The sequence below is a fragment of the Tenebrio molitor genome, chromosome 5, assembly GCF_963966145.1.
Source record: "Tenebrio molitor chromosome 5, icTenMoli1.1, whole genome shotgun sequence".
In the NCBI taxonomy this organism is placed as follows: domain Eukaryota; kingdom Metazoa; phylum Arthropoda; class Insecta; order Coleoptera; family Tenebrionidae; genus Tenebrio; species Tenebrio molitor.
In genome coordinates this window covers 13,343,920-13,371,457 of record NC_091050.1, presented here as the reverse complement: position 1 = coordinate 13,371,457, position 27,538 = coordinate 13,343,920, and the positions used below count along the sequence as shown (strand labels likewise).

Genomic DNA, 27,538 nt, shown 5'->3' with positions numbered 1-27,538 from the left:
GCGACAATTAAAGCGTTTGATCTTTCCGGCTCGGGGGTGACGAGCTGACGGGGGCGCTCCCGGAAAATACCGCAAACAAATCGCGCACGCTGTCAGCACGATTCATGTTGAGGGCGCCAATCGGTTCTCGGTTGCTGATGCGAACTTTTACGGCGACAGCTTTGTTTACGGGGGGCGGGACGCCGCCACCGGAGCTGCGGCCCGAATGCAAACAGAGTGATTGTTTTTGAGCGCCACCCCCGACAGTATTTTAATTGCTCCTTCGGTAAATCAACTCGTCGACTTCCAGATTCGGAACGAAACAAAAAAGCTTTCAGTAATCAGAGCTTTCGTTAAATTGGACAACAATCCATAATTCCAAAGAACAGAGGCAATTTTTCTCTTTATCAAGTCAAAGCGGAATTTACATGGAATCACGGTCGGAAAATCTTGAGGTCCACCTCATGAATACGCTGCCGCAGGGTTTCCATCCTAAGTGGGAGTCGGAAAATTAATTTCAATTAAGCGTTACTGCACTTGAAAATTTCAGTCGGTTTGTGGGCTCGTGATGGACGTAGGTGGTCGCAACTTGTAGCGCGCTCGCCCCACACGAGAAGGGATGATGTGGGGGTCGTCCGTCTTGGCAGCGAGTCCTCGAGGGTAAAGCGATTCCATATTTCAACAAGACAACGGAGGCTCCCACACGACTCGAGCCACGCCAAAACTTATCTAATTGAAATGTGAGTCAAAACAAGTTTTTGCAGACGTTCGACAAAATTCAAAGAGACGGACCGCCGCGAGATGAAAGAAACTACGATGGAGCGGGAAAAGTCACGTGTCTTGGCACTTTCGCTTGAATTCGTCAAAGAGACCTCCCGAATGGAATTGTTTATTGTTTGCAAGTAGCTGGAGTTTAATTCCGCAAGAACAATAAATTGATTCCTGAGGAATCAAAATAATGACGCAGATCGCTTTTATTGCTTCCGAAGTTCGCAGCGATCCATCTCATCCGTAAAATTGGACATAATCTGACACAGCAGCAAACTGCTATTGGTTAACAATCCGGCAAAAAGTCGCCGTCCCTCGACCCGTAGCGATTATGCAAATAAATATACACTTGTGTGTGCCCGGACTTTTTAAAGTTGACCGCGTCGACAATGGCCCGACAACTTTAAGGGCGGATTTGCATTTTTTCGCCGACCTAACGACCCTCCGAGCGCCAAACTTGTTTTGCTAATTAGGAAAAGGCCGCCCTTGACGAGGTCGCACCGAATCGGTCAACCCCCGTCGTTAAAAATGTCAAGGGCGGCGGCGAAAGAGCGCCGCCCGACGCGCTGCAAAAATCACAATCGCGTCCTGCAGCGTCGCTCCTGCAATTACGGCAGAGATGTGGGGCGAGTGTTATCGTCGCTAGCTGTTGCACCGACCGGTCGAACGCCGGTCTCCCCCGGGAGGCAACTAGTGTCCCGCAGGACCGCCCTCCCCTTGTCCGGCGGAAACCGCAACGCACGCCGCAGACCGAATTCTATCAGCACTGTATTATTTGAGCGTGCACTCAATTAAACGTTTGTGTACACCGATTGGCTGCGAATCGGAAAGGGGCAGAATAGCCCCAATTAGGTGGAGTGTGTGTATAATGGGGCGAGCGTCGTCGAAGGCAGACGTCTTTCCGGCATCCATCTCGCTGTCATCTCCACTCGTTATTGTTTCTCCTGTCGCCGATGATCCTGTCGGGATGCCCCACGCGCCACCCGCAATCGGGACGCCCTTCCGGACGAGTGCCCCCGAAAATTGACACATCCGAAATGCCGCTATTATCTATCTGTTGTCGTGTGCCTCTCGTGTGACGTTTTATAATGCATTTCAGTTATTATCAATTGTTACCATCAGATACGCGACACACGAAGAGCAGTCGGAACCCACGTGGCTTGCACCAAAAATTGCTACGAACCACTATTTCAGGTGTTTTTGTTGGCTGTAAAGTGCCGTCGTTGGTTAAAATAACCGTGAAAGTAGCACACGATTTCTAAAAAATTGTACTGCTCCTCTTTAAATGCTTGGTGTGTTTGTTGCCTGATGAGTGATGAATCGTATGTAAAAACTGATTTTCCAGATCATTAGCAAGTCAGTAAAAAACACGGAATGTTTCTAATGAAAAAACACAGTAAAAAAATATGGAAAAATGGTGGATTTTATTATCTTTTATTATAACATCATAAAATATAAAAACTGTTTCACTATAAGGAACACAAGAAAAAAGCGGCATTTATCTAGCTTTTAAATTATCTTCGCAAATGAAATGATTTGTTAAAAAATATTGTTCATAACAAGAAACTTTTCTCGCTGGGTGTTTTAATATCTTCACTATGTAATGGCCAGAAAGATGTAATAAAAACTAATTCTACTGTCCTTAAAATGAAATTAAAAAAAAAAAAACAGTACAATAATAGTTATTTGTATATCAAGGCCGCGAAATCTTTCTTTAACGTACCGAGAGAAAAATTGTCACCGAGGCCGCTTGCGGCCGAGGCAAGACAATCTCGAGGATGTTAAAGGATTTCACCAAAGTGTACCCAACATTTTTTGTGCATTTGTAATTATTATAAAATGAATAAGTAAAATTTACTTCACTATCAATAAATACATATAAATTCGGCTTACATGTCGCTATAGAAATGACATAAATAAAACAATTCATTTTGTAAATATGTAATCGTAAAAATTTCGGAAGAGAATTGCAGAGTTAGCGATGTTTCAGTTTCGTGTACTCCTCCAGAGTTAAAACGTCTTATAAATTCTGCGGTTTCTAATTTGATACCAGAAAAATTTAAACGGCAGTCTTACATGGAAGTTCTGTTTTGTATCAAATTTTAAAACGACGTTTACATCAACAGCCGTCGTTTTAGATACGCGAAATGCTCGTTTCGCGTACAGTTGCACAAAAAATAATACAATATATTTTAATGAAAATGTTTTTCTTTAAACGTTTACGTCTGTGTCATCTAACAGGCTACAACGATGTAATAAAGACAGAGTTTTGTAGACCGCGTCATTAGAAATCTTTCTACATATTATTAAATCAAAAAAGGACATAATTCTTTTTTAATAAAATTTAAAAAATATTTCTTGTACGGTTCGCTGTGAGACAACAAATTAAATAATTGTAATTTCTTTAGCTCTCAAACGGACCATGAAAATGAATATCTGTCATATGCGAGCATGTATATGAAAATGAAAAGCGCATATATCCAGTTATTGAACGTTGACTGCAACAAAAAGTTTAGCAAGCTAATATATCAATTGCATTCTATGCAATTAATGCCACTATTTTGCACAGGATAATTATCATTTGTTTGCGATGTCACTGTTTGTTAAATTAACCATGAAAATGGTTGATCAAAGAATAGTTTTGGGATGAGACAATTTCTTTCTAAATGCTCTGATATTTTTGTCATCTAATGCAAAATTAGATTATAAAAATTGTTAAGTTGTTTTTGTTGTTTTGCAAGCTAGGCAAAATGTGAAAACTGTCCTTTGTAGATCTCTTTATGAAGAATTCGATGAAATAAACAGTAGCTTTAAAAGTGAGGTTGTAAAAAAAAACAGTTATTATCACGAGAAAGATTTTTCGTTGTGTGCCGAAAATCATTAGATCATTGCGGCGAGAGTCTTTTTTCATAGAATAGTTTAAATAATTGATTACAAAGATATGAAATGAAGATCTTGTAAATCTCCTCACTAGAAATTCGATAAATAAAACCGTTTCCATCTTTGAGAAAAAAAGTAGAATTATTTGTAAAAATGGTGGATGCGGCGGGAGAATTTTTATCACACGTTTTAATCTTTATTATCTCACGGACTAGGTAAAGTGTAAACTGTCCCTTGCACATTTCGTCAAGAGAAATTGAATGGAAAAAAATGGGATTTCTCCACGTTCCACATTAACTGTGAAAGTGACACATTCCATTTCTAAACAAACAATAAAATATATCGGTGTTCATTTAAATTTATCCTCAAAGTTGGCGTTGAAGAATCAATTGTACACGCACCACTCGTCAGTCTGCAGAGTAAAAACACAAACAACGGAAAAAGCCGTGATCCGTAATCCGTGGTGCGTTCACAATCGACTCTTCAACGCCTACTTTGAGGATACATTTAAATGAACACCCGATATATATGTACTTTTTAAAAGAACATTGCAGAATGTTATGGTGCAATCTTCCTATTTTCGAAGTGCAATACTCTAATGCAACAAACCATAAATAAGTAATGTCGGATTAACTTCGTGATGGAAAAGTAAAATCAGTTTTTTAACGTGAGGTTCCACGATGCGTCCTGCGCTACAAAGAGCTTTGAAAAACTATACATTGTATCTAACTAGAAATCGATAGTTCTCAATTAGAAGTTTGTGTTTTTTTTTTTAAATCGGATAAATGAAACACAAAGTTTGTTCGGACTTCTGGATATAAAGAAGATTCCGATGAAGAGTTACAAATTACTGAAAGCCGAAGCGCAAACATACCACAATGGTCCTTTAGTAAATACTGAAGCGGGATCCAGACAATCAATTTTTTTTGGTTTGGTTTTAATTGATCGAACGGTTTAATTCAAGCAAGTTCCCTGAAAAAAGTGAATAAACACCTGACAAGATCTACCCCGAGGCGCATTTTTCTTAAATCATTCCGTAGGGACTTTCTGTTTTTCCCCTTTTTTAAAAAGTCGCCATAATTGTTCACGATCTTGATTCATGTGTTAGTGTCACGGGAAGAAATATGGTCATGATAATTCGATTATGTTCCGGTTCGTGAAAGTATTGTCTTGGACCTTCGCGAAAGCAGAAAACATCATTGTTCTTTCACGTGCCATACCGCCCCTTCCGCCATTCGTATTATTGATAGGGTAGCGGGGATAAATCTGCGTTGTTTACGGTGGAGACGATTATTTCGAAGGCGATTGGGGAATCGACACCGGCGCATATTCAAATGGCGTCACTTTCGCAAACAAAGTTCGACGGTGCCTGGAAGAAAACACCTCCTGAATTTATAGGCCAGCTATCTATAGGGGTCATTTTCCGTCGTGCAAACAAAATCCCGTCAGAGCATTGTCTGCCTGATTAACAGGGTTTTGATTAAACGAGCCCGATGCAGGTGAGTCGGCTGGCGCCTTTGACGATGCCACCTGACAGCGTTTGAAGTCGGATGAATCAAAAGCGTCCTAATAAGCTGATGCGGCCGAATCGCGATTATAAACGGCTTCTGCAAGAGCACCACTCACTTTGTTGAAGACGCGCGGTTATTAGAACGGAAACGTCGAGCATCGGAATTCAGAACACAACAAAATCAAAAAAATCCCATCACACACACAGATGGTCTCTGATTGGACCAGATAATTTGTGTCATCTTGCCCGCTCCTGTCACTTTTTGATCTCTCATGCAGAAGGGATGAAATTGTGATTCCAAGATGAAAAGGGTCCTGCTATGCAGAAGCGTCAAGCGCGACCTCACAAGGCACAAACAACGAGTCGTGATGAAAAAGTTTTCTCATTATTTCACGAGTGATACGTAATGAGCCTGACGGAATTCAAACTGCAACCCACAATACATTTGCAAAGTTAACGTGATTAATTATTGGAACAATACGATATCCAAAATAAGCACGTTAACTTTGCAAATGTATTGTGGGTTGCATTTTCAATTCCGTCGGGCTCATTATCACTTGTGAAACAGCCTGTATATTTCGGTGACTTTATTATTTCAACGTTACAAGCATATACAAACCGCGTCAAGTAGGTCTCTTTCAATTAAAAAAAAAATGTAATTACTATTTGTAAAAATAGTGGATGCGCCGGAAAATTTGTCTAATAAATTTTGGAGATCCCTGTTATTTTACTCGTTAGATAAAGGATAGAAAGTGACTCTAATGGATTTTGTTATGAGGAATATAATGGAAAAAACGCCGTTTCTTTAGCTCTTGAGTTAATCATGAAAATGACAAAAAGATTATTTTGATGCGAAGAAAAAGTTTTATTATCGCTGTCATCTAATGGACTAGAAGTAGTTATGTTCTAGCATCTCGTAAAAATCACGAATTTGTAACTTTTAAAAACGATGGATGCGCCGGGAAATTAAAAAATGTTGTTGTCTCTGTTATTTCATGACCTCAATAAAATATGAAACCATTCTTTTCAGATTTTATCATGACTAATGCAAAAACTACTTTTTTTAGTTTTAATATAATTTAAAAAATTATATATAAATGACGAGAAACTTTTCTCGTTGTTATGTGGTGGGCTACTAAGATCTGAAAACTGTTTCTGGCAGGTATCATAAAAATATAACAAAGAGAATTCCTTGTCACGTAAATTAGGTACGAAATTATTATTTCTAAAAATGGTGGATGCGCCGGGAAATTGTCAAATTATATATTTCTTCGCCGTGCGACGAGTTTTGCGAGATCTTAAAAGTGCACTTGGCAGTTTACGACTACATTAAATGATTGCATTAATATATTAAAGCGGATCTAAAAATGTGTCAGCGTTCGTGACTCCCGAGACAATTTCTTTGTAATGTTTTGTACTAAGCTAACCTGTCCAGCAACCCTCAAAAGTGCGTTTTTTAAATGACATTTTTTCATTCGAGTACGCCACAAAGAGATAACAGCGACATGTCACACATTCCTCTGCGGAATTCCCCGCAAAAGTAAACCAAGAGAAAAGTAGAAGTTACTAAAAAATTCGGTGAGACGGGACATCAGTCACAGCCAAAGACAGTGGCGACAGCCAGACACAAATTATGTTTCTCGGTTTATGCGCCTCTGGTGCCTAGCTCGGACAAAGATGGATCTCGCGGAGAGGCCGATAGTGATAAATTCGCGGGCAAAAGTTGCAGGTGCGAGATTACCGTCGGGGGCATTCTTCGTGCGTGAATACGTGCGCCACTTGCGGCAACCCCACCCCCTCGTTAACGGTCTGAACCACACTTGACACATCGAGATGGGCCCTTTAATCTCCCTCAATTCGCGCAAACTTGGGAAACTGTTTCGCTAACGCGACCATGCCTCGTGCCAACTCCAGGTTGGCAATAATCATAATAATTAAGACCGGAATTGATGTCCCCTGCCCGCATTAATGGGCCGTCACCCCAACTTTTCGAATAAAAATCCAGAAAAACGTCCCCCAAACAGAGAGAAGCGAGCAGGAAACGAAAACTGCTTCATAACAAGAACATAACTCCGGAAGCGTGATCGATAAATTTTTCGCCGTGTCCTGGCGCACACACGTCCCGGAGTTTAAAGTGGATCCGGTGGCGCCCCGGAATATCACTTTTTCTGGCGTATCGATTGTGCCGCTGTCACGAAAAGCCCGGATAATTAACATAAGAAGGTCGAAACAAGTGACAAGCGGGGGTGAGGTGTGCCGGGGGCGGCCGGACCAACACAATGCCGTCTCTTATCTTTTAATTTCCGTTCACGGCTCGCGTTATTATTTACGGAATTGGCAATTTCTGGCGAATTTGCATGCGGGGCGGGCGCGACCGCCCCCTTATTAGTTAAATGAACGAGAATTTAACTGTAATTGTGACTTATGGGGGCGCGATAGTTTCAGCGACTCGACGGAATTAATAACGCATCACGACGAAGTTGGATGAAACCGGTAATTGACGTTGAAAGATCGTCGGGGGCGGGCGAACCGGGGCCGATCATGCACTGCGATCGGAAAAAATTAATAGGACGCGTGCTGACGTTGCAGGTGGTTGATCAGATTTATGGCTTCCCGCGGCATTCTCCCAGTCCATTCCGGAATGTAAAACCGACAAATCGAAGGTGCGCCAGGCCTCCATTATCATATTTCTTGGCCGATTTGGTTCCCGACGATATTCTTCACGATTCCGGTTGACAGGTCTGCGGACGGGGGCCCCGGGGAGATTGGCGCGGACAGGGCAAAAAATAAATCAGATACCCCGGCTTAGCCCGCGTGGGTGGCCGGCTCAGGATGCATGGCCCGTCCAGGACATAAGTCATTTACAACCGAGATCGATAGCCCAAATGGGCGAAAGGCTTAGATAACAAGCCCAAAAAAAATTATTTGAACTTTTATAAATGCCAAACTAAATGCCACCTGTCACGCCTCTGCGGCTTTAAAAATGACAAACTTTATGGCATTAACGGGTGACAAATTCGGTGGTTATTTCGGGACAAGCGGCCGACATTGTTGTGTAATATTTTTGGATCGTTGGGTTCGCTTTAAATGCGAAAATGCTCCCGGATCAACAAGTTGTGGAGTTGTCAAATTGTGGCGATTGGGGCTGTTTGATTAGAAACTTCCAAAACAGGAACTTGTAGTTTTAAACGTCAGAGGGCAAGAGAAAATGATAAGGTGCTGAAAGCAAAGTAATGTTTCTTCTCGTAAGTTAGGCAAAATGTGGTGTTTCTCGACTGCTTCGGAATATATTAAAGAAAAAGAATCTCAAATATTACAAAGGAAAAGTTGCAAAATCCACACAAGACGAGTCCCAAGAAATACGCGAAAATGTAGGAACTTATTAAACAAATATTTATAGTAAAAGAATAATATAGGTATAGTGAATTTAAGAATAATATGACTAAAACTTCAAAAGACAATGTAACTTTTTCCATCAAAAATCGAGCCATAGGTACTAGCATAATAACTAATAAGTTTATCAACAACAAATTTGCCAAACCAATTTTCATTTAGTTGTAAATTAATTTAACAAAGATATTAAGAAAAAAGGAAAAACTTCCTGCTGAAACAATATGTAGATTACTGTCGCTTCACTCGTAAATTTTATTTCAAGACGTACAGTAGGGATGAATAGTATATTACAGTACGAGTGGAGAAACTAAAAGTTTCACTCACGCGTGTGTCGAATTTACACACGAGGCAAAGCCGAGTGTGGAACGACACACAAGTGAGTGATTTAGTTTCCCACGAGTGCTGTATAGCGTTTTGTTCAATCCTGCAATTAAAATTTGCGTCGTTATGATTCTCATAAAACAAACAATTGATCTGTCAAAAAAAAATTTAATTTATTGCAAAAGTGTGTGCAAGCCTTTAATTCACATTACTAAGAGAATATGAAAGAAGAAGACGATGTGCTTGTACCAGAAGATATTCTACAAGAAGCTAATGCAGCCACATTCAATCTACCTACTCCCGCAAAAATCTAAAGACATCAAGGAATTGGACAAATTTCGGTCGTGAATGAAGAATAGAAACGTAAATGTTGTAAGCGAAGAAGTAGTGGTTGCTTATTTCAATGGATTAATAGAAAAATACTCTTCCTTGTGGTCTACATTCGATGCTTAAATCCACCCAATTGTTTTTGAGAAAAAGTGGAAAAATTTCTAAATCAAGCTCCCGACGAGATTTACTTGCTACTGAAGATGATTGTTGATGTGCATTAGTGTTACGAACAAAATTTGGTTAAATGTTGAGCTTATGTGTACTGAGAAAATGAGTGAGTGAAAAATTTTCATCCACTGCTTTCGCCCACTCGTTGCTATGAAAACAGTTTGAATGGGCAAAACAAACGCTTTCACGCTTTGTATCCAAGTAAGAAACAGTAATTTTCAATGGCAGGATTGAACAAAGTTTGCTACTTCCTTCGTGAACTATAAACAGTGTTTTTAAATGTTTCTAAAGATAAAACCATGATGTTCGTAGGGAAATTGTTACAAGGCGAAAATTGCCTTACAATTTTACTAGATAAAGGATAAAAATTGTCTCTTGCAGCTCTAAGTACTTCATTTCGTAATTCGATGGATAATCAAATAGAATACATCAATACCTCGTTGATTTTCGTTATGCAGGTTGTAATCATAGTTGATGTGTTTATTTTAATCAGTAATAGACTCGCCAAATGGAACCCATTGTTTATTTACTACTCCTACTTAATTAGAAGCGACATGGCTAAATCTAGATTTAAACAATTTTTCATCTATGTAGTTTATTTAGGCTTAAGTGCCGTAAAACAGTTTTATCGAATTGGGTTTGGCGAAAAATAAAGTGGAAAAGATTATTGAATATATCGATTTGGTTGAATCGAGGCATCTTCTCTGTAGTTCTGATTGAACTAATTTGCATCTTACGAAACTAAAAAACTTAAAGTTCCGTAACAGAAATATTTTGATAAGTTACACAAAGATCTTTTAGAAAACAAGGCAACTGGAAGAACGACAAAATATACTTGTAAATGTGAAAGCGAGTTGAAAAGTAAAAGTTTGCCTCAACTCTGAACTCTGCTCTTCACTGTTGGTTACATAATAAAATACCTGTCCAGTTTATGTTGCCACTACCGAAAAAAAAAAAGTTTTTAAAAGTAATTGCACAATTCAATTATTCATCTGTTCATTTGTTACCCTTAGAGTTGAGCACCATTATGTAAACTGGTGTCCTTGTTGTAGTACTAATAAATTACTCACAAAAATATATCTAGGATACAACACAAATATTTGTAAGTGCAACAGAAACGTGTCTCGATTATTATGCAATACTATCGCAGCGAGGCATCTGGTCTTCGCTTGTTAACGAAATGGAATTTGATTTTCCGAGAGCTGGTAGTGAAGCTCATTTACCACAACATTCGAAGCGACTTCATCATTGAAACACTGCATTTTTAGCATCAGATTATGCTACTCTTTATACTCCGACAATCCAGATATCTTTCATTTTACATTTGAAGCGCGAAGATTAAAGCACACCCACTCTCCTCGCTCTCTCAACATATTTCGAGAGCAGATTTTCGATCGACCATTCGAACATGAAACAGTTTTTCCGTTCGGTAAACGGTACTGCGATGTTTGTCATATGACAAATTATTATTAGATTTGGCCAACGGGAAGACTGGCTCGTGTCCCAGATGTCTCGTCGGGGGCGGCAGATTCGGGAGCAACAGGGCGCGACTCGACCGAATGGCGCGCCTCTCCCATACAGAATTAATCTTAAATTGTCTTTTATTACGGCTTGAATGGCTTTTCGAATTGTTTAATTTGAAACAATAGCGCGGGGCACGTCGAACAGCGCTAACAAAAATAAACAGAGCCATTCGATAACAGCTTTCCAAACATTAACGACTGTAGAATTTTATTTACAATACCGCGTCGATAATATTTCTTCCATGGTCCTGGCGAGACAATAGCGGTTTTTATGAACGTCCCGCCGGCCCATTGTTATTTTAATTAAATTAGGTAGGTGCACCGGAACGTGTGTCCTTTGCGCGGATAATTATACGAAAACAGCACGATTCGGAACCGAATTAGTCGAGGAAAAATATCGCAAGCCATTAATTTAAATGTTCCCTCGACGCTTTGTGTCCGACGCGGAGGCCATTGTGCAAAAACCCTCTCGAGGACCCCGGCCAGACTGAGTTGTAGATTTTGCGGTTGACCGAGCAATTTCCTAAGTTACAAGTCGAGAAAAGGAGAACACGCCGGAGCGCGCCCGGACCGGGGGCGGCGAGGCCCTTTTTCCGAATTGCCAATGTGTGCGCCCGTATCGATTCGGAAGACGTCACACCTGATACAGGAAATAACGATGCCGTTCGAATATGGGCGATGCGTATTATGAACGGCCGTAAATTTCCGGTTATGGCGTACATGATCCCGCCAACACACAAAACTACATGTTCCCCCGGATTATTAAACATACACGGCCATGCGAAAGAAGCGGGACGCACCTGCGCCGGAAAAAGCCCTATCACTAATCGTCACGTCGCTCGCACCTCGACCGGAGTTAATTAGCGGCGAACCCGGAATCGCAAATATTTGCACGACGGGAAAAATCCGACGGCCCGAGTTGTTTTCTTTTATTATTCTATCGAAAAGTTCAAGGGCGAAAGTGCGATCCGGTGGAAGTGTTAACTGCTAAGAGTTCAGCAATAGAGGCGCAATAGGGAAAACCTAGTTAGGACGCCCGGGCGAAGAGGAAAAGTGAAAATTCACACTTTTTAACAAGATGAGGGTCTGACAAGTTCTAATATGACCGAGGCCTGCTCGCAGGTCATCTTTTGACGATTTATAAAAATAACAAAAATTAAATTGTAACTAAACTCAAAATAAAAATAAAAATTGTCTCACACGGCAACATTTTACAAATTAACCGCCAACCCTGTGAATCATGACTGAAAACACCATTCTGTGATACTCTATAATTGGATACAGGTCCCATGGTTTAATTAGGTCGCCGGACGAGCAACAGAAAGGATAATTCGTTTCAGGGACATTGCCTGTGTTTCAGGATAACGAAAATGTAAAATAAATAAGGTAAAAATATAATGCATATTTACATTCACCTTATACATTTGAAATTGACAGTTATAAAAATCGTTAAAAAATATTATTTCTTGCAACTCATCCGGAGCCGATCCGAATTCATCCAGAACGGATCCTAAGTTGTTATGTTTCCGACGCGAAATCATCGAGTTTCGTTTTGGAAGCACCCGGAGTCACCGGAACCGATCTGGAGTCGATCGCAGTCGTTCTGGAATCACCCGGAGCCGACCTGAAACCATCCAGGCAGAACCAGAACCGACCTGAATATACCCAAAACCAAGACTCCGGCAGCTGCCCGGAGCCGCTCCTGTCAAACAAACTCATCTCTCGGAATTATTTCATTAGATGGCAACGGGAGTTACTCAGGAACTGACCAGAAATCACCCAGGTTCGGCTTGAGCATACCCGGAATCACCCGTCGCCGAAACGGAGTCATCCGGAATCAACCTGCAGTGACCCGGAGCTGGAATTACTTTTGGATGACCCAAAGTCATCTAAAATCGACTTGAAGCAATCGACCCGGAATTGACCGGAAGCTGACCCGAAATCGTCCAGAATCGACACAAAAAGCCAATTATGTTATTTGATCTTTTTTTATTTTTTAATGAATGAAATGAATTTAAGTGACCAATAGAAACCAACCAGTGATTGTTAATTAAAAAAAAAAAATCTAACTAAAACTAAAAGGTTCACATAGCCAAGGAATAAAGACCAAACAACTTAAAAACTCCTTCCAAGAGGAAATGACGAACTTTCTGCAACTGACTCGTAAATTTCTAAAAGAAATAAGTAACGACATTTTAAAAACATTTTGGGGCACTCGAGCCAAACCAGTAACTTCCCTTTAGTGCCGGAAGTCGGTCCACCCACCTCGTCCACATAAAACGCCAATTTAATAAACCTAATTGATCAGAAAGGGGGGGCCCACTTTCCGCTATTTATAGGTAGCGGCGGCGCCACGATTCCGCCCGGTCTATTAAAAAAAAACCGACGAAGACATCTCGACTAAAAGCCCCCGAATTAATTAGGGGCGAAAGTTAATCCCAGCGACGTGACAATTTTTCGCTCGCATGTCGGCACGCCAGTGGCGTTCGTGTAATAATTAATTGAAGGCCTTGCGATGGTGCGTTACATAATTTAACTTCATTAGCGGAACGCGCCGTTGCGACCTCCTTTTCCGGGGACAACAACCCCCGCGAATTATCAATCACACGCGAGGGTGTGAATAACGCACGGCATCTTCACCTGCCGCGCCCGCTCCGATATTCATGGACGAAATGGGCCCGCTTGTACTTTTATTTATTCCGGATTAGCGGCGGTTCCTGGGAAAATATGTGATATGCATTTACAAGAGATGGCGATGAATTTTTAATCGTCATCCGGGGGAAGCACTGGAATTCCTCGGGCCTAATAAGGAGTCGCCGGGGCCGGGAAGGATTAGCCGCCCCGATATATTATAAACATCTCAATTTGAGGAATTCGTTTCCCTCTCAAAGACCTGATACGACTTATGAAATTTTCGGTCAGTTACACCCGGAATCGGAAAATCAATATAAGACGATAAGAGCGAAAAAGTGCACCGTGCAAATGGAAGCGATCCGGGGAAATTGGACTTGGCTGATGGGGAAATGGAGAGATCCAGCTCAAAAAAAGCCAAGAGATGTAATTATTATGGGATCGGACTCCCACACAGCCGATTATTTTTTCTCCGGCTCTATTGGCGATAGAAAAATCGTGCCACCACCACAATAAAGAGAGTCGCAGGACGCTAATTATCGTGGAATTGTTTCGTGCGAAAACGCGTGACCAATTAAAAACAGTTGTGAAGTTCGACATTTCACATTGCACAAACACTGCCCTACTGTTCATCAAAAATAAATGCTGCAAACAAGCACCCTTGATGAAGCTAAGTGGCTCTGAAATTGTTCAAATCAGAATCAATATTATGCTTGCGAGAGGAAAACACGCCCGGAGGATTCCATTTTTATTAAAATCCAGAGGAATAAAATTTTTATGTAACCTACAGATGTACACGTTGTGTAACAGGAATGTTTCCGGTAGCCCACCTGGAAAAGCGGCGGCCCCGGTGAAAGTAATTGAGTCTTACAAAAACACGTATACATAAATAGAACGCTTTTACCTTTACTAAACCTGCCATTATACATCCATAGAGTTTGTTGTAGAGAGTTGTTGCAAATCGCAACAATCACGATCACTCATTATTACCTCCGGAACGTCCTAAAGTTGTTTTAACGACATTTCCTGGAATAATAAAACTCCAGTTGAGACGTACAGAAATGTGAAGTCCAACGGAAGTGAGGTCGGAGCGGAGTCCAGACGCTGGCGCCACCTCTGGACTAATAGCTAGAGTTGTCTTCGCTAACACGTCACATTCAAAGCGAAAAACAGTGAAACTGGGTGATTGCTTTGTAACATATCCTGGAGCGTTGTAGAATAACATATTGCAAACGCATAAAAGTCCCATTGAGACGTGTGGAAATAAAGTTGAAGAAATTTTTGGAAATTTTCATTTTCCCTATTTTTTTATAGATCTGTATTTCAATTTTAGTGTCGGGGGTGGCGGTGTTCGTGTCACATCGAAAGTTTCACTTCGTTGCGTGTTTTTTCGCATAAAAATGTACGAAACACCTGTCCGCCACCCGCATAACCTGCCCCATTCTTGTCGGAACGCAATTGTTAAATTAGTGAAATTGCCGGCGGTATTAAAGCTATAAACAACGATTATTGGGTCGTTTCCTTTGTTAGTGCCCTTTTGTCCCAGAATTAACAACCAATTTGGTGCACGCAAGCTTGCACTTAAAAAGCGACAGTGCACCCTCTGTGCGAAATCGAATCTGCAGCCCACTTAACCCCCACCCCGACATGGCTGATCAGTTTCATTAAAACATCCGGTTCGAGAGAGAGACACTGAACTTCCTCGTTAATTCCTGGCCGGCCTTTCATCCCCGCGATTCGAATCCGGACCTGTGGCTCCGGTGAGCGTCGACCGGCCGAAGCTGCGATCGATCCTACCACGCCCGGAGCTTCCGGAGCGCTCTGGCGTCGCCTAGCCCAACTAGGGCGGATTCGCCGGGCGGGATCTTTCCGGTGGAGAGACGCACCGATAGGTGGCGCCAGCCTGTTGCCGATCCGGTTCTAATCGGAGGGATAAGAAGGCGAATTAATTGCAGCGAGCGAAGATATATCGCGGCGGTGGGACGCGAGCGGGTTTATCATAAATTTCAGCGGTCCTCATTTTTCACCCTCTTCTCCGAGATTAAAGAGCATTACATACGCGGAATAACAAATGCCTCCGGTATGTGATGAGCATGATAAGGCGGTGGTGTTCCTTTTTCTCCGTTTGCTGTTAATAGAGACATATGGGCGGTGAGGAAATCCGATTTATGGGGAGTAATTTACTTCCGACAAAGAATGTACGTATGCACGTCTATTGAATTCGATATGCCTCCGCCGCATACGTAATCGGGGGTGGCGGCGCGAACGTGCAGCCGAAATTCCCGAATTAAACCATAAATAAATGCCGTGGCAAAAATACCGAGCACGTTTCGTCCCTCCTCCCATTAACTATGCATAGATGATATCGCAAATACTAACAAAATATTTGCTTTATACACTTCGCTACCCGGAAACTTCCTGCCGACTTAGCTCCGGAGGCGACCTCGGAATTTTTTAATTGCCATTCCGCACACGACCCCACTAGCGCTGATATATTTTTAATAATTGTCCTAATGGCGGGGGAAGGAGCGGAATAGCGATTTTTCTAGATAAAGCTAATATGTTACGTGACGCGCAACCGGAACACACGCGACACGTACACATGAATACGGAGGACTTAATTAATATTCTTAAAATGTAATCCTGCATCCTGGAGGCGCCCCACTTTTCGTGCAATTATCGTCCGACAAATCGACCGCGATCAAACGGAACACCCCGAGGGCGCAACCCCATTCACATGACTTCGAGCGCTAATCAATTAAAAGACGTGCACGAGTCTGCGGTGAGCAGGATCGCGCAGGATCTCTCACAGGCGAGGTCTAATTATGCGAGTGCAGGCAACCGACAGTGTAACATGGTGCACGGTTGGTTGCATGCCGTCAGGCGTAACACGGATTTTCCCCTTTCTGCATTTAACTAGCGTAATTAAATTCAGTTTTCTCTTGAAAGAGAATTAGTTAAAAACGTACAAAGCATCATTAGCGAGATTTCTTCAGAGAGGTTTCGTAATGTTTTCAATTTAATAATACGTTACTGTATTAATGGCGTGGGCAGATGGAAAATTGCCTCAAAACGTCGCTCCACCGCTGAAATCTCATTTGTTAGACATTCAAAAGCCAATTTGTTCATGACGATGGGTGACGTTCCAAGATTCGACCCTAAGCCGCTTATTGAGACAGTTTTTGCATTCACTGAAAGAGGAGTGAGTGCGTTTGAACGAACTCAAAACCGAAAAATGTTTGATGGGAAGCTCCACAGCCGAGGCAGAATTAGCAAATCAGATTCCGACCCTTCTTTCAGTGGGCCACAAAAGGGTCACACCAGAAGTGGTGTTTAATGCGTTTACTTCCCATTTAAAATACATTTACTTCACCTAGCTGAGCTAACAAACTTGTTCACCAATTTTTTGGCGGAAAATAAAAAGTCAACAAGTTGTTACAAAATCATTGATGGAATAGAAGGAAGTACTAAATTACTCTAAGAAATCGTTGCCAATCTGATTCGAAGTGTTTAACGTCGATATGTCTCTACTTCGGTTTGGCTATTATCTAGAAACATTGGCATCTACCTCTAGTTCCACTTCTCGTTTAATTTTCATTATACAATTAGTCGTGGGTTCTAGTCCAAAACCACATTTGTTTTCTTATGATGTTCGTTTTGCAAGGTCATTCCGCTAATTGCATGTCTGGTTGCCTATTATAGGGCTTTGCAAACTGTTTGAAATCAGTTGGAAAAGCATTTAGCAAAAGAGATTAAGCGTCTATATCAGCTAACAATTTATCTAGTGGAATTAACATGGACTTCGGCTCATCGATTGATTGCAAAAAACTTGTAAATGAAGTGGCCCATCAAGATTAATTGGAGACTTCGAAGCGCCTTCTTGTTCTTGTCGTGTTTGAGTTTCGCTGTCTTCGTGCTTGGCCTCGGCAAGCGCACGTAAATAACCGTTTTTTCTCCTTATAACTGGGGCGGAGTGGAGGAGCCCTCTAATTTAGGGCCTCCCTAATCCCTTATAGTTTTCGAGCTCCGAATGACGAGCGAGGGATTTAGGAGAGGCGCGGCCCTAAACCTCCGCATCTCCGTCGCGGAATACATGTGTCGCTTTTTAGTGAGCACGTGTGTATTTTTTGCGCGTGTATCTTTATGTTTTCCTCGTGTCGCTCCTCCTAATCCGCTCTGTTTTGCGTGCCACCCCCGAGGTTCCCAAGTTAGCAGACGTGTCTGGGGTTCGAGCCCGCCACGATTTATCGAGCATATTCAAAAATGCCTAATGTTCGTGATGCCTTAATCCGGCTCTTCTTAAATAATCTAGCCTCGGCGAAATATTCACGGCGAAAAGTTAAAGAGCAGAGCGACCTCGTAAAAGTTTTAATTGTACACAATTACCCCGAGACGTCGGTTTTTTATTTTTTCAAATCCGACCACTTTTAAAGTTCGCTCGGTCGTCTCGTCAAAGCCCCACTTTAGCGCAGATTTATGTGGAAGTGTTGCAGCGCTTACTGGCGGCTCCTTTATTTTACGGCGCCGCTCCGCGAAGAAACAGTCCATTTCTTCGCAGGACCGGCCCAGCGGCTGCAGTCGTTTCGTCGGGGAACATAAACGTGCTGGTTGGCCGGGCTCAACTCCGAATCACGGTTTAATTCTCCACATGCAAGAAAATTTGCGGTTGTCAGTCGAGACCGGGCAAGTCCTTCGATCGTTCGCCAACAAAGCCCCGCTTGATTTGGTTAATCGGCTGAAAACCTGACCGATCGCAATTAACTGCAGTTTAAGGAAATTACAAACAGGCGAGTCAATGTTTGGTTAGTTTCCATAGGGCCGAGTTCTGTCTGCACGCCAGATTCCAACTTTGACTGCGGTTTGTGTGTGTTAATTGGAGTCGAAATGGACACTGTGTGCGGTTTTGGAACTAGCTAGACGCACCTAATTTAAGCGTGCTTTGAGAAGACCAGCCAAATTATTTCGTAGCCGAAAACTGACCCCCGCTCCTGTCGCTCCTTATAAACTCGAGCGCCAGCGGTGTCGGAGTGGACAAAAGACGCTGGCGCCACCTTGGAGCTAATAGCTAAAGATGTGGCTGCTTTAAAACAGATTCGGAGTTCATGTGGAATTTTCTGAGCTGTCACTTTTGAACCCTTTCTTGTCGGACTATTAAAAAAAAAACAGAAAGTATTCGAAAATCCACTTTGCCTTTTATAAAGTCGAGAGAAAGTCAGATTGGAGAGAACAAAAGACGCTGGCGCCACCTTTGGACTGGTAGCTGAAGGGGTGTCGGCTCATTGTTGTTTGGTGCGAAAAACAGATTCGGACCGCGTGAAAGGGAGAAATTTCTCAGCTGTCGCTTTTCATCTCGTCCCATATTTCCCGGGGACAGTTGGAAAAATCACCGTTGACACACAATGACGCGTTACTTGAAAACAATGCAACGTAGAACAATGGCCGCAGGTGATTTTGGCGTGGATTTCCACTCTTTCATTCTGGCAAAATAACAGGCCGATACTTCGAATTCAAACCGAAATAATAACACCCCACTCGAATTCCTCCATGGTGAAAATTAACACCGTTGTGTCTTTTGACAGGACCGTCACACAAAAAAATATAATATAGTATATTGGACCGGCGTCGTCGAACGTCTCTAATTTCGTAATAATGAAAACGTATGGCTTGTTTACGCTGTATTTATGGGACCATTACCGTAATCCGAGGAATAAAACGAAATGTGACTAATAAACGAAACCGGAGGAGGAAAGCTGAACGAGTGTGTGGACCAATTGCACCCAGCCGAGGACCAAATATGTGTCCGAAAGCGTGTTAAGTCGCAGTTTTATTAACTTGTTCATTGAATTCGGCTTTCAGTGGCGTTAGTTGGTCTGGCACGCGATTTGCCATGATACGGCGACATTTTCAACCCCGATTTACCTGAAATGTGGGCAAAAACGCGCCGCTTAACCACCCCTTCTTTCGGAAATTTATTAGTCGGATATCGGTCCGGAAGGATCCCATCCGTGCGTTCGATTTATAAATTTGCGAAGCATCTGGAGTCGGTCAGAGAGTCGGGTCGGGAGCGAATCAATTCTGCCAACTGGCAAAACCATAATTGCGTTGTCAGAATTTAAAACACATTCGGAAAACTAATTAAATTTTCATGTTGTGATCGAGCGGAAAAACCTTCGATTATGTAGTACTCGCAGGCCGGTGTTTACATACAGGAATATGCGTTCGCGTCGATTTGCATATAACGCATGCACTGCAAAGCAATAAATAAATGCCCGATTAAAGCGGAATACTACGCAATCTGGTCGTGACGTCGCCGATTTGATGTATGGCCTTTCTATATTAATTAAATTCGATTTTTTGCCGGATCACGTGACCGCATAAATCTCCCCACCCCGACAGCCGACGGAAACGGCGCGCTATTACGAAATTTTCGAGCGGCGACCGCTCGTGCACTGACAATTCGCGCCCCTCCGGCTTAAATTGGTCGTGCAAAAGCCCACAGAGATGGTTCTCACTCCCCCCTGGGATTACCATTATTTATTTTGACGTTTACGGTTGTTGGGCAATAACAACAGATAAATATCGGCGGTGAGGCGAGGGGCGGCGATAAAGAATCGTCCCGCGAAATTGACGCGTCGAAGAAAGAAAGAATTGCCGCAGGCTCAGATAAGAAAGTTGAAGGTGTGGGGCTTCGACGGTGCGGTGAATGGGCGCCGTCGGAATTGAACCGCATCTTCGTTTAGTTTCGATTGATTCTGCCCGAGCCGGCTGACATCGCAGACTTGGCGAAGTAGTTAAATAGGTACAGGCCGGGGGCGGCGGCAGAAACGAACGAGACTCTTCGACATTTAAATTGCAGATTGCAATTATGCCGCGCCGCAGGCTCGGCTAAAAATTATCATCATGCTCTCGCGAAGAACGAACACGAGACAGATCTATTAGTTGGGAGCACAACTTCGGAAGTATTTTCCATATCGAATCGCGTTGTTCTTTAAATTGCAAATGTACAAGTTTTTACGAGCGGAGTCCCGCAAGAGGCCACCACAGGACCCTCGTTGTTCAGGCATGTGTGCATTTATCATCGTTAAACGCCGCCTTGTCCGTGATGGGTCGTCACGACGCGTATTCAATTCGAGGAACATTTGGTCGAAGTTGGTGAAACTTCCGCCTACCGGGCCTTATCGGGTGACTTCCTTCTGTTTGGGGGAAGCGAATCGGCGGCGGCGCCCCTCCTGTCCAATTTCTGCCGCATAATATCCGGGTAATAGATTTACACCGATCCGGGGCCTGAATGATCGCGAACCGCCCCCGCGTCGCCGCCCGATATAAAAAAGCGACAAATGAGTGATCGAGTATAATTTTTAGTTCGGCGAGTAAATTAAGTCGGCTCAATCTGACAGTTACCGAGCGGTGAGTGACGGCGGACTAATTCATCATAAACGCTACGTTGCCAGATATTACCAATTAGTTTGTACGGGAGAGCCGGGGGCGGGCGTTGTGTAGCGCTCGACGCGACACCCAACCGTTGTTTGGCGTAATACATCATCGGGGGCGCACGTGAAAAAGTCGCCGGTGCGTTTAACAGATGGGGGATTTAATATTTGAGAGCGCCGCCCCTAACGAACTAGAACCGACGAGAACCGGCAAACTACCACCACCGGCAATTAGACAAAAAACACGTTTAAACCGTTCGAAACAGACCGGGGCTATCGATTGCGGCCCCCGGGCTGAAAGTTTTTTATTTATGGAACGATGCCGTGAAATTTGGCGAAAAATTCGGAAAAGTGCCCCAGTCCGGACCGATCAAACGGCGATTTCCCCTCGGAAACTCCCATCGAAGTTCGCCGATGCGAAATCGCAAAGAATTCCGACGACGGCTCCGGTATTCCGGCCCCGGAACCGAGCCGGGGGATTTACAGTCTGTCATTTTTCAGCGGGCGCCTGTCACTCAATTATCCTCCTCCACCGAGGACAATCTCCTCGCAAACAGCTTTATAAAGATGTAACACAACGTCGTTAGCCCAATTAAATTATCGCCGGTATCACGGCGATTCATTTCGGCGGTAATCAACTTGGAAGGGTTTTTCGTCACCGGGGGCGGAGGTGTCGTCTTTGTCCGACCCCCTCTTCCATTTCCGGTCGTTTTGTATTTCGTTTGGAATCAATAAAGGCAATATTTAAGCGGTTATCCCTAGCAGGAACAGTCGGAGGGGCGGCGGGGGGACCGAAGGAGCACCAAGAGCAAAAGCGCGCGTTCTCGCTGCTATTTTCTTAGTGAGCAAATATTTAAAAATGTTTCTTCAATTCCGTTTCCATGTTTTCCTCCAGTTTCCAGTATATCCTCCGTCGCTTCGCACGGAACGATCCGGTTTAAAATTAAAATCGGTTAAGGAGGAGTTCTTACTAACCAAACAATGACGGGCGCACGGGCCGCTCATTGTTTGTTCTAATAATTAATCAAAAATTTAACGTTTCCAATTAAAATCACGCAAGCTCGTCGACATTTGCGTGGTGGGAGGTGGCGCGCACTCGTAACACCCACGGCGACGTCCCGAGCCAGCGAGATGATGACCCTGGCGCCACCTATTGTACCGGCGACAAAAGAAGTCCCAATTTACAGATTTCCAAATTTAGTCTGACAGCGACCCGATTAAAATCTGTGTTTGTTCGCAAATTCAAAGGGTCGGGGTAAAAAAACTCTCCGACAATGTTAATCCCATTGAATTTATTCACAAAGGGCGACCATTTGCAGTTTCGGAATAAATTCTTTTCAAATCGCAATCGCGATTATGTCGCAACGTGACAGAAAAACACTCATAGGAACCCGTGAATCTGTCAAACCCACCGTCGCGCCAATCTGTGCGTTCGTTTTGCTTGGAAACGTCGTTCGGAACTCAATTTCTGAGATTATAAAATGGAAAATCGAGCGGAGAAAGGCAAAAAAAAAGCGAACGCGATCGGGCGGACCCACCAGCAAAGCCTCTTTAACCTGATGAAACTCTCGACTCTAATGCCCGAAACACAAATCGTTACTTGACTTCTGGCCGCCGCTGTACCGCATCCATTTCCCTTTCCGGTTTTTTCGCCTCGCATCCGGTCGAATATCGAAAACCGCCGTTTCTATTAAGCGAGATATTGTTTTATTCCCGGTGCGAAGCCGAAAGGCGTAATTTTTGCGGCTTCGCAATTAATTTGATCAACACGGACGTGCTTCACGGGAGATCCGGCAAGGAAGGGGCCGCCGCCGCCCCCGGACGATTTGAATAGATTAGGTTGGCAGCGCGTTTCGGACAAAGATAATACGGCGTGACAGCACGAAAGGGCTTAGAGTCGTAATCTTGTCCCCGTGTTTATAATCTAGGAAATACTTCTAGAACCCGGAGGATTAATATTGAATTCGGCGAACACTCCTCACTTTTAACTAAACGCCAGCTGGAGCTGTGGAGACATTAAAATTAAATGAGTGGAACGGAACTCACCAACGAGTATTCTGAGCAGGGAGGCCAGCAGGTGGGGGTTAGCGTCCGGAGCAGCCATGGATGCGTCCTCAGGGAGATGGGAGCGTCCGCACGCGGATGGATGGCATCGCGTCTACTCCCGGATGGCCCAATAAACAAGAGTCCACTTCTTGCACGACGGCCGTTTAAGCATCGAACGGGGGCGGCGAAGAAAAAGACAACAACACGAGATTTATTAATTGCGTGAGGCAAGAGGAAACAACGGCGGACCCTGTTTTATTGGAAGATAAAGGCGCATCCGGAATTTCGGGAATTTATAGATCGCCATAAAGCATGCTCCTTGCCCATGCATTCATATTTTATTAACTTGAGGCGATATTTTGTAATATCGGAATCTCACAAATTAAACCGCCCGATAGCCGGACGCATCGATTTTCGCATCAAAATTTTACACACCCCCGGCAGTAAAGTTGCGGCCACTTCCGCCGAAAACCTTCTCCCCCCGAATATGACGATTCGATCTTGCAACCACCGCTAGTTTCGAAACTGGCGCACTTTATCGCACTGGTGACATCTGTCGAGTGGACTCGCAACTCGGTGCAGACGTCTGCTTTGAACTGGTCGGACTGATGCAAAGCGAGTCCGGCCCGAACGGATTAGTCCGGGGAGCCCCCTAATGTACATCATTTGGCATTTCGACGTCGAAAGTGGCTTATTCATGATCCGGAAGAGCCGCACAAAAAATGCCTGTACGAAAAAGCCTCGATTTAACCATAATTTATCGCATTAGGACGTCCAAGATAAGCGTCCCGACGCTAATGTGACGTCGTAATTTACACAACGCGACGCTCTCCCCGTGTCGCTCGAAATTAAAAATAAATATATATCCGGGCTTAATCGAGGGATTTAATAAATAGCGACAATATTTGCCCTCGATTCTGTTTAGATACGGTGCAACGCGTCGATCAAGTCGCCTGTTTGAGCGGTAGAAAATCGAAAAAACAATTGCAACGGAGGGTAATCAATCGGAGCGGTCCGCCATATTGAATTGATTATCATTTTTGCTTCTGTGCAGGGAAATAACATTAGCACAGTCCCGTGTAGCTCTCAAGTTTTTAACGCTTTCTTAATTAAAATTGCTCCTCATTATCGCGTCCGGAATCTTCGTTTCGTTTTTACTCTTGGTTGGGTTTCGCCATTTGGAAAATTAAAAATTCGGCGGGGCCGGAACGCGGTAATGGACCCGAAAGGGAGAAAATTCGGCCGGAGCAAATGTGAAACGTTCAGATCACGTGGATTTCGATCGCGATTGGAAATCAACGGCCGGTGGTAATCGTCCGATTTTATGCGGTTACCAAATTGCCGATCCGGCTCTGTTGTCATCAACAGTCAACACTGGGGCACAATCCGGCGATTTTTGTAAACCAACAATGTGAACAAACGAATTGGCCGGTCACTCGGCTAAATAACATTAAACACGAACGCTTCGCCCGAATTTATTAAAAATGCGGATTTATTGAAACAATAAACAATTTCAGTAGTCGATGAGCTTGACGAACGCTTTTTCAGTTGTTTACCACAAAACACAAAAATAATATCGCAAATGAACGGGTATTTAAAGCCAACACAAAAATGGTGGATGCGCCGGAATAAAAATTCAAACTGAATGAATAATTCTCGATAATGTGATTTCTCTGAAACAGATTTGTAACCGCACAACTATAAAATCACCAATCGAGACTTGATTTATATATTTTTTTTAAATTTATTGATTGTTAAGAAAATTAGTCGCAAAATGAGTATAGCAAAATCAAAAAAACTTCTATCAAGAGAACAAGATTTCTCCAGCTTATCAAAGATGCATTCCCAACGAGAACATAATTTGGTTCAGTCCAAACATGGATTCAAAGAAGATTCTCTCGTTACTTGGGTGGGTAACGGACGAAGTTTTAAATGCCATTCAGTCCAATTGCAATTACGTCAACTGCGAGTATACCTACTTGAATAAATTTTAAAAAACTCAAACATCAATATTGGAAAACCTAACAGGAATTTCATTACAACAAGATAGTGCCAAGCCGCATATTGGACCAGAAACGCTACAAAAGGAATTTGATTGAAAAATAATTCCCTACCCCATCATATTATCATTCGTTTCAACACCTACGAATTCCCAGAGATGAACAAACGAAATTGTTTAACAGCTTTTCTTGCGACATTCATTTCTACCCTATTTTCCTAATTTGTTATGGCAGTTGTTATTTTTTTCATTTATCATTTCCAAATAAGTCTCCTTAAAAAATGGCGGATCACGTTTCATCTCCCGCTCACAATTTCTCATCTGCAATTTTTTACTTGAACTCCCACAAATTTTCTCCCTTCGTTTCGAAATAAAGTTCAACTTTCAGAAAGGATCAAACACGTGCTTTGCCAGTGAACTTCGGCATTTTCTGTATTGAGTTCTCGTAAATGAAATGAAAACGGTCGATTCATTTTCATTCACAAACATCAACTCATAACAGTCACCTAATAATCTTTTAGCGTTACAAAATATGGCGGATGCCCTGGGCGAAAATTTAAATTTTAAATAATTAAACGATTAAATTTCCCCAATGCACGTTGCTATTGTTTTTGTTTTCTAAAACAAACGTATATATTTTTAAATGTTTTAACGTGAGTTAAATTTAACTACAGTTTAAAATATACGAAAACATTATTATAACCTAACTAAAGTAACGAATCTTTTTAACCACAGTTAACTTTAACTGGCGTTGGTGCAACCGGCCCTTAGCAAATTTTCTATGGAAGATTATTTGTATCTAAAGCTGTTAAATGAAAAAAAAACCTACAAATTTCTCCAATTCGTGCTTTGTGAAATCGTGCGTTATTCTATTGAATCTTGATACCATTTAATCTTTAGAAACAAAAAGAAACCAATAACTAAGTTCTGAAGCGCAAATATATTTTTTCTGTAATTGATTCAAAAAATGCGATATCACACACATAATAAGCTTTTCTGTTTCTATTAGTTACCTAGCAACATGGTCACTGCGTTGATAATTCAGATTTCCTTCAAAAATTTGAATTTTAAAATTTAGTTCTGAAAGCAATTATAAAAAAAAATACTGTTTATATTTCGTGCGTGAAGATGTTTTTTGTGCATTCAAAGACTTTCACTGCCTCGACCTGCGTCTCGGCGTAAAAGACCTTTTCATGCACAAAAAACACTCACTTCACGCACTTAATACAAAAATAACTATTTACGAAAGTTAACAATACAAGAATTGTGTCAGTTGTTTTTTCAAAACATAATTCTGCAAGTTTTTTTTTTATTTTCTCATCCTTGAAGATAATAACTGGCTCGTTTGGAAAGCGAAAGCTTCAACTCTCAGAAAATACTAAAACAAGTGTTTGCATTACTGAGCTTGAGGACTCGTCGAAAGTACCTCTTGTAATAAATATTTCAAGTCCATTGTTTCTTAGGATTCTATAACTTTTGTTACAAACATGCTTCTCTCAAGTGAAATGATTATTTATTATAAAAGATTATTTTGTGAAAGCGAAATCTTAAATGGTGGATGCGCCGGATCGGTAAGACTTTCTTTTTCTTGCATTAATAATTTATGCTTAGTTTAATGAATACAAAATCTGCAAATTCATTTAAAAGGCTAATACAGGGTTATTTATTATAAATGTTTCTAACATCGTAGGTGGCTATGCTTTAAGAGCGCCGCTACGCCAACTAGATATTGGAAACATTTATAATAACCCCGTATGTTTTGTAGCTCTTGCCTGTTGAACTAAGAAATCACTGTTGGTAGTAGTGGTGGTAAAAAAAATTGCAACAATTGTTCTGCAAAATGCAGCACAACAATATGTTCACTCTTATCTTAGTCTTATCTTAAAGGTCAAGGCTTCACGAGGAAATGAGTAAAGATGGCCGCTTTTCTGCAGCTCTCCCAATAACTTTCATGTTCAGATGAAAACATAAGTTCATCTCTGGAAAAATAACGACTGACTTGAGCACCCTCCGAGAGTACTTCTCGCAATAAATATCGCAAGAATAGTTACTCGTTGCATCCGGTCTCAGCTAACCGCATTTACTTTAGACGTGAAAACTTCCTTCGAACATTAATTATTTGGTGAAAGCTTCGATGTCATAAACGTAGTCCGGAATTTGCATATCCTGCAACCCCCGAAATCTGTCTTATTATATCGCCATTTGGCGTTGAATAATTGATTGTCGGCGCCTTTTTTCGCGCTTCCGGCCCCGGTCGGGCGTTTTCCGCCGTTCGCAGCCAATCCATCCTGCCCGAGTTGCTCAAATTAGTCAAAACTCAAGCCAAAGCCGCCCGTCTCGGCCCCACGTCTCGAATTCATCAAAACCCCCACTAACATCATAAACGTCGTCATATTTCAGCCGGATCCCGTTCGCCAGTTCGCGAAAGGGGTTTCAATTCAGTGCGGGACGGAATAAATTCTTTATTTGGCCGAGCACGGCAATAATTCATACAAATTCTGAAAAAGGAAGCTCCCAAGATTTATTTAGATGTATGGTTATTTTCCGGGATCGAAACACG

At 42.4% G+C, this 27,538-nt stretch overlaps 1 protein-coding gene across 13 annotated transcripts in view; it reads right to left on the bottom strand.

Moving 5' to 3' along the window:
* The window catches only part of CadN (Cadherin-N), a 224,392-nt gene that overhangs the window by 71,407 nt on the left and 125,447 nt on the right, over positions 1-27,538 (bottom strand). The window lies entirely within an intron of this gene.